General features: G+C 47.4%; 1 protein-coding gene and 1 non-coding gene across 2 annotated transcripts in view; one reads left to right on the top strand and one right to left on the bottom strand.

The window, feature by feature from the left end:
- Nucleotides 1-15,861, top strand: part of LOC124776951 (neurotrimin-like) — a 1,187,890-nt gene that overhangs the window by 685,967 nt on the left and 486,062 nt on the right. The window lies entirely within an intron of this gene.
- On the bottom strand, nucleotides 14,207-14,290 carry Trnas-gga. Its single transcript is given in 2 exon segments — nucleotides 14,207-14,241; nucleotides 14,251-14,290. It is a non-coding gene; the product is annotated as a tRNA-Ser (tRNA).

Raw genomic sequence — 15,861 nt, forward strand, 5'->3', positions numbered from 1 at the left:
CTTTCGTCTGCGAATGCGTCAATATTTCGATGGCGCTTGTCTACATAGAGAGAAACGAGTACTGGAATAAAATAAGAGAAATCAATGCTCGGGCAGAAAGATTTCGTTTTTCCCTCGTGCTGTTGGATAGTGGAACGATAGAGAAGTAGCTAGAAGGTCTTTCGATGAAACCGCTGCCAGTTACTGAAATGTGAATGGCAGTGTAATTATGTAGATGTAGACAGCACATTATTCTGCAGTGATGAGCACTTACCAGAAATTGGATATACACTATTAAAACTAAAAATGAACTCTGTCTTTTTAAATATACACTCCTGGAAATGGAAAAAAGAACACATTGACACCGGTGTGTCAGACCCACCATACTTGCTCCGGACACTGCGAGAGGGCTGTACAAGCAATGATCACACGCACGGCACAGCGGACACACCAGGAACCGCGGTGTTGGCCGTCGAATGGCGCTAGCTGCGCAGCATTTGTGCACCGCCGCCGTTAGTGTCAGCCAGTTTACCGTGGCATACGGAGCCCCATCGCAGTCTTTAACACTGGTAGCATGCCGCGACAGCGTGGACGTGAACCGTATGTGCAGTTGACGGACTTTGAGCGAGGGTGTATAGTGGGCATGCGGGAGGCCGGGTGGACGTACCGCCGAATTGCTCAACACGTGGGGCGTGAGGTCTCCACAGTACATCGATGTTGCCGCCAGTGGTCGGCGGAAGGTGCACGTGCCCGTCGACCTGGGACCGGACCGCAGCGACGCACGGGTGCACGCCAAGACCGTAGGATCCTACGCAGTGCCGTAGGGTACCGCACCGCCACTTCCCAGCAAATTAGGGACACTGTTGCTCCTGGGGTATCGGCGAGGACCATTCGCAACCGTCTCCATGAAGCTGGGCTACGGTCCCGCACACCGTTAGGCCGTCTTCCGCTCACGCCCCAACATCGTGCAGCCCGCCTCCAGTGGTGTCGCGACAGGCGTGAATGGAGGGACGAATGGAGACGTGTCGTCTTCAGCGATGAGAGTCGCTTCTGCCTTGGTGCCAATGATGGTCGTATGCGTGTTTGGCGCCGTGCAGGTGAGCGCCACAATGAGGACTGCATACGACCGAGGCACACAGGGCCAACACCCGGCATCATGGTGTGGGGAGCGATCTCCTACACTGGCCGTACACCACTGGTGATCGTCGAGGGGACACTGAATAGTGCGCGGTACATCCAAACCGTCATCGAACCCATCGTTCTACCATTCCTAGACCGGCAAGGGAACTTGCTGTTCCAACAGAACAATGCACGTCCGCATGTATCCCGTGCCACCCAACGTGCTCTAGAAGGTGTAAGTCAACTACCCTGGCCAGCAAGATCTCCGGATCTGTCCCCCATTGAGCATGTTTGGGACTGGATGAAGCGTCGTCTCATGCGGTCTGCACGTCCAGCACGAACGCTGGTCCAACTGAGGCGCCAGGTGGAAATGGCATGGCAAGCCGTTCCACAGGACTACATCCAGCATCTCTACGATCGTCTCCATGGGAGAATAGTAGCCTGCATTGCTGCGAAAGGTGGATATAGACTGTACTAGTGCCGACATTGTGCATGCTCTGTTGCCTGTGTCTATGTGCCTGTGGTTCTGTCAGTGTGATCATGTGATGTATCTGACCCCAGGAATGTGTCAATAAAGTTTCCCCTTCCTGGGACAATGAATTCACGGTGTTCCTATTTCAATTTCCAGGAGTGTATATGTGTGTGTGTATGTGTGTTTGTGTGTTTTAAGGTATAAGTCTGACAGACCATCACCGTAGGCACAAGTCAAGCCGACACGTAATCTGTGTAGTTGAGGCACGCAAACGTATCGGTATCAGCACACAAAGGGGAAAAGAGTGTGCCACAGCCTTGGCAAGGAGGTCACTAGACTGCGATAACATGTCTCTGTCTAACAGAGTCAAGCCAAGCCGTGAATGAAGGAGAGATGTACTGTGAAGGTCACGCGTGTTTGAAAATCACTTCAACTGTGGTTGCAGTTTTCCATGAATTAAGAAAGCATAATATAGTGAAACAGTGGTGTAAATATTGTATTTAAACGAAATTATATGCCTGGCTATACATCGGGGCCCAATAACATGATAAAAGCACGACTAAATGACGCTGAAATAGCACCGAATCTCGTTTAATTAAGAGACGCTGTCTCTGTGACTATCGGTAGCAAATAAAACTGTTAAAATATGATAATATAATAACATGATGTACTGTTACTGGCAGATTGCTAAGCGTCCTGCAGTAGCATTCTCGTACTCTCAAATACCTCTGATTTATTCTAGAGTGACGCTCTGCTGCCACTGCCAATAAACATTTCTCGAAATGTATTCTTCGCTTGCCACAGATTCACTGAAAGAATGAATACAAATGCACACATTCATACTTATATGAAAACATGTACAGATTCAAAATAACAGTGTCATATGTTTATATAGCTTCTTAGAAAGATAAACTGTTTCTCTGGTTTCTACTGAATCGTTCTCTGTCAAGATATTTATCGTGTCTTTTACGCTGTGGAACTCACAGTGTACAAACCAAAGTGTATTACTAACATTTCTTGGGCAATGTGTTCTTCACAATACAGCACGAAACTTGAAGTTTGCAGCAAGGGCAGCCTATAGAAATATTGGTGCAGTTGTGTGTGGTTATGTATATATCAGTGTGCTCTGTTTTCGCTGAAAATTTATGTGGATAGAACTATTGCAAAACGGATTGATTTACAATCGATTCAGATTTTTACAATATTATTCCCTCCTGAAAATCAAGAATTGTTGTAGTATCTGGTACTTTATATACTCAAGCACAAGGACTTATTGCTTGCTTCAGTGAGTGATAAAACAGGATAAAATAGATAAAATCATAAAATTATGTACAGCCAGTTCCAAACAGTTAAACAGTTTTAATCCTTTGGAGATAGGAATGGAAATGCTGAAAACGATATCGTATAGTTTAACATGATTGTGGTTCGGAAGAACTGAATACTTTGTGGAAGTGAAGTTTTGTCAAATTGATAGTAGCACTCGTTTTGAAATAATTTTGTTGGACACACGGCACCTGCTAGTGCAGCGTAACATGGAGTGCCCTACCTTGTGAGACGGAAAGTCAGCCAGAACCGGATCGAAACGCCGCGGCTGATTTTCGACTATCGCTCGTGCACTGGTCAGTGTGAATGTGATATTAAGGCAATCTCCCAAACTCGTTTAGGTAAATACTGGGCTGATTCTTAATTCCCGACTCAGAAAACACGATGTACTAACAGTTAAAATACGATAGCACACTGAGTAAAGTTTACACAATTCCCAGACTGGTGGCACATAGGATTTCCCTCCCATGGATAACTGACAGCTCCAGCGATAGGGACGTCATTCGGTCGCTGCCAAAACTTGAATGCTGCGGAGCTCGTCGTTGACGGGTGACGCTAACGAAAAGAAGAAGTTATTTGCACCGAGTCCACATTTGGAACCCAATTTTCTCTCTAAGTTGCAGATACGTCTGCAATGCTAAGATTAATGTTTCTCACATTCGTAATTTTTTAAAACGCTGTTCAGCAGTTAAACTTGCGTATTTTCTTGTATTCCATTAGAACAGGGGCAGCCAAGAATTCGACCCATGACCCGTCAGCTGGCTCACGTGACATAGCGCTCACCCTTGCTACACATTTCTCCCAGCCACGCTGTCAGGTTGGTTGGTTGGTCTGAGGAATAAAGGGACCAAACTGCAGTGTCATCAGTCCCTTGTTCCATACGGAAAACAAGGCTCTGGGTAAAACAACTCTCGAAGTACGTTTGGGAAAGGAAAAGTGGAAATGAAAGCGAAACCACATCTAAAAAGAATACGAATGGTACAAAAACAAAAAACAAAAAAAGGGGTAAACATACACCATAAGGAAAAGTCGAAGATTGTATTAAAACTGTAGAGCAGATGGTCTGGGCTGGCTGATCACAAGAATAAAAGAGGGTGAGTCAGCTACTCTGCAACACTTCAAAATGTACACCCCAAAAAGACAAGGCGAGATGAACACATGTAGGGAAACGACGAACACAAAGACAAACAAATGCAATGAAAGGGTGACAGAGTTAAAATGAAGGAAGGGTGGAAACCACATAGAGAAGGCCAAACGCCCACCCTTAGATAGTGCAAAAAAAATCTCCCTCCACAAATAATACGTAATTCTAAATCTGCATTGATGCATTGTCTTACAACACTGAAGGTAGAGCCATGGGAAGATTAAAAGACCGCCGCAGAGCAGCCAAAATTGGGTAGTCAAGCAAGATGTGCACAACAGTCAGACAGGAGCCACAGTGACACCGAGGTGGGTACTCTCAACGGAGAAGGTAGCCATGCATTAGCCACATGTGGCCAATGCGGAGCCAGCAAAGGACAACAGATTTCCTGCGAGTGGCTCGCATGGATGACCGCCATTCATCTGTCGTCTCCTTGATAGCATGGAGTTTATTTGGTGAACTCAGAGTGCGCCATTCAGTATCCCAGCTCGCAAAAACTTCGCAACGGAAGACTGCTCGCAAATCAGTCTGTGGTAACCCAATCTCCAGAGATGGTTTACTGGCAGCCTGTTTGGCCAGGTGGTCAGCAAGCTCATTGCCTGTTATCCCGACATGGCCTGGGGTCCAAATGAAGGTCACTGAGCGTCCACTGGCGCAGAGGGCATAAAGAGACTCCTGACTTAACAGTAGCAAAGGATACCTAGAGATGCACTGGTCGAGAGCTTGTAGGCTGCTTAAGAAGTCACTACAAATGACAAAGGACTCACCAGAACAGGAGCGGATGTGATCAAGAGCACGGTAGATGGCAACCAACTCTGCAGTGAAAATTCTGCAACCATCTAGGAAAGAGCGTTGTTCAGTATGGCCAACGTGAGCATAAGTGTAACCAACAAGACCGTCAACCAGTGATCCATCAGTGTAGACTATTTCTGAGCCCTCAGATTGGCCAAGAAGAGAGACAAAATGCCGACGGAGGGCCTCAGGGGGAACTGAACGTTTGGGGCCTTGCAATAGGTCCATCCATAGCCGTGGTCGAGGTATGGACCATGGAAGTGTACAGAAGTGGGCCTGCAGGGTAGGTGGTAAGGGCGAAGCGTCGAGTTCATGAAGAAGTGACTGGATACAGGCGGCAAAGGGAAGCCCAGTTATAGGCCACCATTGTGAGAGGTGGACCCTCGTCTCGGGGATAAGAAGACGGTAATTTGGATGGCGACGCGAACTACGTATGTAGGCGGTATAATTTGCGAGCAATAGCTGCCGCCAGAGCCACAATGGAGGAATGCCAGCTTCCACAAGTAGGTTGCTCACGGGGCTCGATTAGAAGGCACCCTTCACGAGGCAAACTCCACAGTTATCAATGGGGTCTAGTAGACTCAGTGTAGAGGGGGCTGCTGAACTATATACCACACTCCAATAATCAATACGGGATTGTACATGGGTTAGGTACAGTTGCAGCAGTTTACAACAATCAGCACCTTAGTCGGTGTGGCTCAGGCATTGAATAAGTTAAGGTGCTGCCATCCATTGTCCTTAAGGTGACGAAGATGGGAAAGCCAACTTAAGTGGGCGTCAAAGACCAGTACCAGAAAGCAGGAAGTCTCCACTACATCTAGCAGTTGGTCATCGAGGTAAGGTTCTGGATGGTGGTGGACGGCACGACGACGACAAAAGGGCCAATGAATGCACCTTCCGTATAACTCCCTGCAGACAGCTTTCAGCAGCAACAGTAGAAGAGGAGCAGAACGAAATACAAAAATCGTCAGCATATATGAGAGGAGATACCGACGATGCTACTGCTAATTTGAGACCTTTGACAGCAATTAAAAGAGTGGGACACTCAGGGCAGATCCCTGTGGGACTCCATTCTCTTGTATATAGGGTACAATATGGGAAGCACTGATGTGAACTGTTAAAGTACAGTTTGATAAAAAGTTCTGCACAAAAACCGGGAGTGGGCCCTGAAGACCCCACTCATGCAGAGTAGCGAGTATGTGGTGTCCCCAAGTGGTATCGACGGCCGTTGTAAGATCGAAAAGGATGGAGATGAAGTGTTGTCACTGGGAAAAGGCTGATCGAATGACAGACTCCAGGTGCACCAAGTAGTCGATGGTGGAGAATCCGTGGCGAAAACCACCCTGGGACAGAGCCAGAAGGTCCGGAGACTCAAGGTACAAACGCGACTGCTGCCTCACCATACGTTGAAGCAGCTTGCATAGAACGTTGGTGTGTCTGATGGAACGACAGCTGTCAACATCTAGTGGGGTTTTCCCAGGCTTTAGCAATGGAATGATGACACTTTCCCGCCACTGCGATGTTGGAGGGGGCAGATGTCCCTGGCATTTTGGGGGGCGATGCTCCTAAAGTAGAAGCCCTGAGAGCAACAGAAGAGGATGTGCCCCCAGCCAACTGGCCAGGGGGGGGGGGGGGGGAGGAGATGGGCGGTCCTCTGAGGGCCCACTGGAGCAACCTTAGAGGAGGGGCGTAACTGCGTCATCGATTGCGATGCCATCGCAGCAGCATATGAAGATAGCATGGGAACAAGGTTTAGTCGTTCATATGTTAGTTTAGCCTCATGGTAAGATAGTGTCCAGGGTCTTGTACTCCATAATTTTGTTCCCTCTTGGAGTACTGGGCAGTCTGGAAAGCAGGGGATGTGATCCTGCCCACAGTTTACACACGTGGGAGGAGGAGTTCAAGGAGTATACAGATGCAGCGAACAGCTGCAATTCCACATCTGGCATTGGAAAGGGACCGGGGGGACATAAGCCTGAATTTCCAACACTTAAGGCACGACATGGGGGAGGTACATAGGGTTTGATACCAGACCAGTATACCGTAACCTTGAACTTTTCAGATAATGAATCACCCTGGGAGGCCACAATGAACTTTTCAGATAATGAATCACCCTGGGAGGCCACAATGAAGGCACTGGTGGCACCCCTATTGTCTTTGGATCTCCTGTAAATGCGCTGGTCGAAATGAACACCCCCACCATTCTAAATTGGCCCTTAGACCATCATCGGACTGTAAGAGAAGATTGCGATGAAAAATAATTCCCTGGGCGATATTGAGGCCTTTGTGGGGAGTGAACGAAACAGGGTTATCACCCAGTGTGTCACAGGTGTGTAGCATCCTGGACTGGGTTGCGGATGCTGTCTGAATCAAAACCGACACATTGCGCATTTTGGATAGCGCTGTCACTTCCCCAAACGTATCTTCCAGGTGCTCAACAGAAGACAGAGGCTTCATTTGCATAAAGGAATACCCATTAGTTCTGCTGCAAACTAAGTAATGTGGCGAATAAGGATCCTGTTGCTCTGAAGCCCTACGTTCCTCCCAAGGTGTTGATAAGGAGTGGAGCGATTTAGGGTCATATCTGTCATCGTTGGAATCAACCTTTCCTTTCTTAGAGACTGCTGGGGCCATTTAGTCCTCGGCAAAAGATGACTTAGTCCGCTTCACTGCACTTCATCCACCCTGATTCCACCCACTCTGATCAGGGGCTCTCCCCAGAGGCGCCACCCAGACACAGGAAAGGCCACCTGGCATGACGGCCATTGCCGTAAATCCAGATGCCCCAGGACAATAGGCATCTACTCCTTGGTATACACTGGGAGTTTACAGCTGAGACATCAGCAGTGCAATCCCTGTTTTGTCAGGGGGCTACCACCAAATGGGTACATAAAGCCCCACGACAATCGGCTCGCTACCGTGCTGGATATGAGGTGCAGAGAAATCCAGTATTGTCATGGGGCGAAAGAGGACAGGAGACAACAGAAGATGACATAGCCTGGAGAGTGTCTTTGCCCAGATAGTTGAATTGCAGGTGGAGAATCAAAGCCATGACAAGAGGTTCATCAGATCTAATCTATGGGCACTATGGGTAACTCATTCATCACTTAAGGCGTCATTCGCCATATGGCCCACTCTTCTGCAGAATTTGGAGAAATGGAGGTCAAACCCTACAGGGAACCATCACATAAAGGCCGAAAAGTGTGAGACTCCTTTTAGTCGCCTCTTACGACAGGCAGGAATACGTCAGGCCTCTTCAAACCCCCAGACCCGAAGGGGGGACGCTGTCAGGGCGGGAGGATGGGAAAGAGGGGAAATAACAAATGTCCTTACGTAGATGGAAAGGCATTTGTACTTCATACTATGTAGTTTTATATTTCATATCTATCAACAACATAGATCACAAGCGAGATAAATGTGCAGTGTTATTTAACTGTTTTTGGCTGACTGAAGATACAATATGACTTTTATCTGATACAACTGTCAGCATTCCGATGGACGCAGAAAAATTTACAGATTTTTGCACTTATGTTGCCACTTGATTGTGACTTAATTAGTTTCATAATCATAAAAAGGCCCTTGACACACATACACTATCCAGTCATACTAATGTGACCACCTGTCAAAATCCTACTTAACCACCTTCTGCAACACCAACCGTTTTGAGAAATCAGTAAGATTCTAGAAGGTACCAACAGTGATGTGGAACCATGTTATCTAGTACTGAGGTCAGCTGCCCTAGGTTTCTGAGTAGAGGATCCATGGCATGAACAGTCAGATCAGTAGTAGGGCAAACCTTGTTTTGGTGCATGGTAAAAATGGTATGATAATCTGGTAAACCTGGTGAAAATACATATGTTGTTGCAACCCCAGAGTCTGGAGATGGGTGTAGAAAACAAGCAAGCAGGTCGGGTACAGAAATAGTAACACCCTCGTGCCAAAAGGAACCAACCCAGCCTTTGTACAACAGTTCAGAGGGTGACCTGGTCCACTGAGGGGGCTCTGGTCATGTTTCGGGCCAATGTGTGTGCAGGGGCAGATGACTTGTGACTGTCAAATATGGTGGATGGCGTACTGACTTTGTGGGAAATATCTAGTGCTGCAAGGACTACATGTGATCCTTGTGCTTATCCTGTCTGCCTTTGCGGTTTATGAACGAATGTGTGGTGGTCGCTGACTTTATACAAGATGAAGAAGTGATGATTTTGTATGGTGCAGGATATGAATTGTGTGTTTACTACATAGATACGGTATGTGGTGTTATATAATCGGTTGGAGATCGGTTTCACGCTGAAATATTCAAATTTCAGTCGTCAGTAGCAGACCAGTGTAACTGAGGAATTGTCTTCCTGTATTTCATGATCTGAAGACATTTGCAAGGTTCATCATTTAGTGCAATTTGGCGATATGTACAAAATAATTTTGCCATTGAAAGTCTTGTCTGCAGAAAAGAAACGAGGATGATAAGCAAAAGAAATCCTGCCACTGCTAACTGATAGTTTTCAGAAATAAACAATGTATCCTTTAATTTCCCTCTGGAAGATTCTTCCTCTCCACCACAGAGCCACCAATTTCCATATATTCTATACACTGCCTTGAATGACATAAATTGTTTCAATAAACAATATTCTACACATTGTCTAAATTGTATAAACAATATTCTGTCCACTGCAGTCGATTTCCTGACAAACTGATTAACTAAATAAATCAACTATATTCCATACAGTGCCATAACTAATTAAACTGTATTCTATACATTTTCTGAATTGTTTAAACAATATTCCATACACTGCAATCCAATTCAGTCAAAATGACCGATCAGCTGAGTCTTTTTCCTGCCAATTTCCATGAGAGGGACGGATGTGAGTGGGTATACCAGAGGGGAGGGGTTAATTAATTGATCAATTTAATTAGTCAGTGAAATTGACAAGAGTGAGAGGGGCTATTCCAATAACTCAAACCTGAAAGTTTATCTGTAGCAGAGGGGGGGGGGGGGGGGGTTGGAGTTTTCATAAGGCGAGTAAGGGTGGGGGTGAGAGTGTGGGAACAGTAGGTTAAGGACCTGTCAATCAAAAGGAAGGATCCTTTATGCAGAACAATAGGTCAATGACCTGTCAATCAAAGATGAACAATAGGTTTGCCACTGAGTGCATACCTGCCTCTGATGTAGGAAACCTGCACTAACAATAAGCACCAAAACCAAGTTTGCCCTACTACTCCGAACAATGTGGTCATGTTGATTCTCTACTGGATTTAAATCTGGGGATATAGCTGGCAATGGGAGTATAGTAAATTTATAATGGTGCTCCTCGAATCACCGACATACACTGTGAAGTTTGTAGCACATTGCATTGTCCTGCTGGTAGATACCATCGTGCCAAGGAAAACAAAATGCATCTAGTAGTGGGTTAGCCATTTCGGCAATGATTCCACCCTTGGCCCTAAAGCGTACTATCAACCTCTTTTGGACTTTAGATAATTCGCTCCCTTTCCACTTCATAGCAGCGACTGCTTTGTTTCTGGTATCTCCTCAACATGGTTTATACGCCCTTAACTTCGAGTGCTACCACCCGCAGCACCCAAGGGCGCTCAGATGTTCGAGGGTCGGCCTGGAATTCAAACACAAACGCTCACTTAGGTGAGACAGGCAGTCGGCGCAACCATTCTCACTCCGATGGCAACCCAACCGACAGTCAATAGACCAATGATCAAGATCAGTTCCGCTCCACACTTGCACCAAAACTCAAACGATGCTAACAGCAGAGACTGTGCAACAACAACAAGAACGGATCGCAGACAACACATAAGCGGCAGACGAGCCAAATACACGACATCTAATCAGGTAACCGACCAAATGGCCAAGTAAGGTCGTTGCCACTCAAACGTATGTGTCGGCAATCGTCAGGCGAGTGATGGCTATGCTGTTCTTCCTCGCTATTACACGCCAGCCGACCAACTCAGAACCAGTCCGCCGACAACATTTAAATTGACTTGTCATTGAAAATCAAATAAACTACACACAGTTTCACAAACACTTGCACAACGAACTAGACGATGCTAACGGCAGTGACTGAGCAATAACGAGGACGAATCACGAGTCATCGCACACAACCAACCCATAAGCGATCGCCGACCAAATACACGTCGTCCGACAAGCCGACCGACCGACGTTGAACCAAAGTCGTCCCCACTCAAATCGTGTAAGTCGGCAATCATCGGCGAATGAAGGCTATCCGCGGTTCCCTGGCGCTTCGTGCCCCACTGGTGCTACGACGCAGCTGCGCCAACCGACCAACTGCTGCATATCAGCACGGAGACAGCACTATAATAACTGGCCAGTCGACATCACAGGCTACACACAATTTCACAAACACTTGGACGAAGAACGTTACCAACGCTAAAAGCAGTGATTGTGCAATCACAGGAACGAACCACACGTTGAGACACACACACCGCCAACCCATAAGCGATCGGCGAGCAAATACACGTCGTCCGGTAAGACGACCAACCGACGATCAACCAAGACCATCTCAACTCAATCCATGTGTGCCGGCAATGGTCGGGCGATTCATGGTTATCCGAGCCTCACTGCCGCTCCAACCCGACCGAACTTCTGGCGCGTCCTAACTTCTGGCGCGTCCTAACTGTCCGACTGCCAGGTCCGAACTCCACTCCTGGCGCGTTCCAACTCCCTGCACGACACGTGAAGACCGGGATGTAATAGCAATCCAGCAAAGATAATACGACAGGGCCTATAGCGATACGCGCTGCTGCTGCCGCTCACGGGCAGGCAAGGCAGGAACTCAATGACACCAGTAATTGAAAATCAACTTAACGAGGAGGCAGTACGGAAAAAAAACGGGGTGTTAAATAAGAGATGGCACGAACACGAGCCATGCACGGCTCAAGTGACAACGGTGAACGACGGCTGTGACGATGAGTACGGGCGAACACAGGTCCCCTGTTGAGCAACTGACCTTCCCGATGAACCAAGAAGCTACCCACAGAATTTTCTCAATGACCATTCAGCGAGCATTGCTGCATATGGGCCTCTGCAGCAGGCGCCTGGTTCATGCACTCATGCTGAATGCTGTGTATCGGCGACGATTAGTTGAAATTGCACGTCGATATTGCTACTGGACGTCCACTGAGTGGCGGCAGGTGTCCCTTGAGAACAAATGAAGATTTATGCTCCATCGAACTGAAAGTAAACGTCCTGCAACAGTCGCCGGGATGGTCCAGGCAGGAATAAGGATCGTTATGATCTGGGTAACCTCGCCGAGGCGTTCTCTGAGTGATACTGTGGAAGGAGACAAAATGGATCAACACAAGTATGCATCTATCCTTGTGGACCATGTCCACACCTAGACGCTGTTTTTCCTCGGCACGATAGCATCTACCAGCAGGATAACGCAATGTGTCACACAGCTCACAGTGTACGTGCATGGTTGCATGGTATGAAGGGAACCAGGGCTGTCCTGCCGCACTCCCCTGGCTACCCTACAGCCATGACTTAAAGCCAGTGGAGAATATTTGGGACCACTTCAATCGGGCTGTTCGCGTCACAGATCCTCAGCCATAAGACTCAGCGCAGCTGTCTGCGGCACAGGTGTCGGCTTGAATACACGTTCCGGGATCAAGAACCTCAGTAGCTCTCATCCTGCACATCTCGCAGCTGTTCGTGCTGCGAATGGTGGCTATTCAAGCTTTTGACACATGGTCACTTCATGTCACTGGACAGTGTATACGGACAGCATAAAATGTTTGTATTTACAACTCAAACATTTCCGCCTAAGGGGTTTTCTTATCCTTGGACAAGGCAGTATCGTTTGACAACCCTGGAATAACCAGTTAGCATATCGCTCTTCCGTAGTCATTGATAACGGTGCAATTCAAGCTACTACAGACAGCGAGAAAAAGTTAATGTAAGACCGATCAAACGCCAAACAATTTCGTTTGCGTACTATTACCTGTGGAAAGACCACATGTATAATATTGTGGGGAAGGCGAAACAAAGACTGCGCTTTGTCGGCAGAACACTTACAAGATGCGACAAACCCACTAAAGAGACAGCCTACATTACACTTGTCCGTCCTCTGCTGGAATATTGCTGCGCTGTGTGGGATCCTTACCAGGTAGGATTGACGGAGGACATCGAAAAAGTGCGAAGAAGGGCAGCTCGTTTCGTGTTATCATGCAATAGGGGTAAGAGTATCACTGATATGATACACGAGTTGGAGTGGCTGTCACTGAAGCAAAGGCGGTTTTCTTTGCGGCGAGAGCTATTTACGAAATTTCAAATGATTGAGATGGCTCTGAGCACTATGGGACTTAACATCTTAGGTCATCAGTCCCCTAGAACATAGAAATACTCAAACCTAACTAACCTAAGGACATCACACACATCCACGCCCGACGTAAGATTCGAACCTGCGGCCGCGCGGAATTAGCCGAGCAGTCTAGGGCGCTGCAGCCATGGACTGTGCGGCTGGTACCGGCGGAGGTTCGAATCCTCCCTCGGGCATGGGTGTGTGTGCTTGTCCTTAGGATAGTTTAGGTTAAGTAGTGTGTAAGCTTAGGGACTGATGACCTACACAGTTATGTCCCATAAGATTTCAAACACATTTCAACATTTTTTTCGAACCTGCGACCGTAGCGTTAGCGCAATTCCGGATTGAAGAGCCTAGAACCGCTCGGCAACAGCGGCCAGCCAGGAAATTTCGATCACCAACTTTCTCTTCCGATTGCGAAAATATTTAGTTGACACCCACCCACGTAGGGAGAAATGATAATCATAATAAAGTAAGAGAAATCAGAGCTCGAACGGAAAGATTTAGGTGTTTCTTTTTCCCACGCGCCATTCGAAAGTGGAATGGTAGAGAAGTACTATGAGAATGGTTCGATGAAACCTCTGCCAGGCACTAAGTGTGAATTGCAGAGTAACCATGTAGATGTAGATGTAGAAAACATTTCTTCCATATCAAATCGATTTCGATGTTTAGAGTTTACAGCACAGACGATACACAGCCTACGAGATGAAGAATCTTCGTAAAAATACTTCCTTGAGGTACTGTGTACGATAAAGTTACGAGAACGTTTCTAAAGATGCTGTCTTGGGATACACTGTACGATAAACTTATACTTGTTGGACACTACAGGTCTTGGATAACGAAGTGCCTTCAATAAGTAAAAACAAAAACCAAACACAAAATTCTGAGACAGACCGCATGTTCGTACATTGACGTCAGTTCACAGGATGGTTCAAAAATGCTGGCTTCAAATGGCTCTGAGCACTATGGGACTCAACTGCTGTGGTCATCAGTCCCCTAGAACTTAGAACTACTTAAACCTAACTAACCTAAGGACATCACAAACATCCATGCCCGAGGCAGGATTCGAACCTGCGACCGTAGCGGTCGCGCGGTTCCAGACTGTAGCGCCTTTAACCGCTCGGCCACTCGGGCCGGCTCACAGGATGGTACCCGGAATAACAAAAAAAATGGTTCAAATGGCTCTGAGCACTATGGGACTTAACAGCTGTGGTCATCAGTCCCCTAGAACTTAGAACTACTTAAACCTAACTAACCTAAGAACATCACACACACCCATGCCCGAGGCAGGATTCGAACCTGCCACCGTATCAGTTGCACGGTTCCGGACTGCGCGCCTAGAACCACGAGCCGGAATAACACCTTTAAGATATCTACGAACGCTGAGTTCGACCGCATAATGGTACAACACACAAATTTATCACAAGCTGCGACATTGTCGCGAATAAAACGGTGACCCCGTATATACAATAAGTTTCCTTTCATCTACGTCTATGGGCACAAACTTTTTGTTAACAGATTACCGGTTTCGGTCTATAATGACCATCATCAGCTCTGTTTTACAACAGACTTTGTTTTTTATAAAACAGATCTGATGATGGTCATTATAGACCGAAACCTGTAATCTGTTAACAAAAGATTTGTCACCATAGATGTAAATGAAAGGAAACTTACACAAAGTTATCTCCGTTTCCTAGAAGACGAGTAAGATTTCCTATCAATCATATCCGTAAGGGAACTGTGGTTGACTCTAGGCTGCGGTGCCCACGGGTTTTACCGAAACCCGAGTCGTTGCGTAGCGCCAGTGGCGGCGCGAACCTCTCCGGAGAGCGGACGGCGGCGGGCACCGGAAGCCGCGCAGACTGGCCGGCGGGCAACGAGCGCTATTGAGGCGGCGCGGTGGAAAATTGGTCACGTCGCAGCGCGCCTCGCCGTGGCAGCCCGCTGTCCACTAACTTCCAGCCCGTCCGGCTGTCCCACAGGCCTGAGACAAAAGTTCTCCGCACTGCTCCGCTGCGTTGACAGCACACGTTTCAATTTAGTTCGGCTGAAAGAGGAAGTGCGTTACTCGCATTTCTAAATACTAAGAGAGGTGTTCAATAACTAATGCAATTTTTGTTGTTGTTGGCCAATTTCGGCTGATAAAATGCGGAATCTGTTGTAGGATATGGTAGAATATTCCATCTTCAGCCCCTACAGTTTCATGAAGTTCCGATAGATGGCGGAGCTGTACGAAGCCTTCAAAACGGCGTCTGTGGCGGAGGCGCTTTCCAAGTAGAGAGCTGTCATTTTCTTTCGGCGGAAAACGAGAGCATCGCAGTTATTCCTAGGCACTTGCAGAACGTCTACGACGACCTGGCAGAGAACAAAAGTGTGTTGAGCCGTTGTGCGAGGCGTCTGTCATCATCGCAAGACGGTCACGCTAAGCTGTCCGATCTCCCGCGTGCCAGCATGCCATGTACAGCTGTGACTCCTACCATGTTGGATTGTGCGGATACTCTCATTCGAGGTGATCGACGGATTACATTCGAACACCTCGCTGCACAACAGGACGTCTCTGTTGGCAGTGCTGACATACTCGTCCAGCTTACTTACGCAATTCCTCGCCGCCCAATAGGAGACCAAACAGACCAACGAAGGAGCATTTCTGCGGAACTGCTTGCACGCTACAAGGCTGATGATAACTCTTTGTCCAACGTTATCAC

The sequence above is a fragment of the Schistocerca piceifrons genome, chromosome 1 (assembly GCF_021461385.2).
Source record: "Schistocerca piceifrons isolate TAMUIC-IGC-003096 chromosome 1, iqSchPice1.1, whole genome shotgun sequence".
NCBI classification, from domain to species: domain Eukaryota; kingdom Metazoa; phylum Arthropoda; class Insecta; order Orthoptera; family Acrididae; genus Schistocerca; species Schistocerca piceifrons.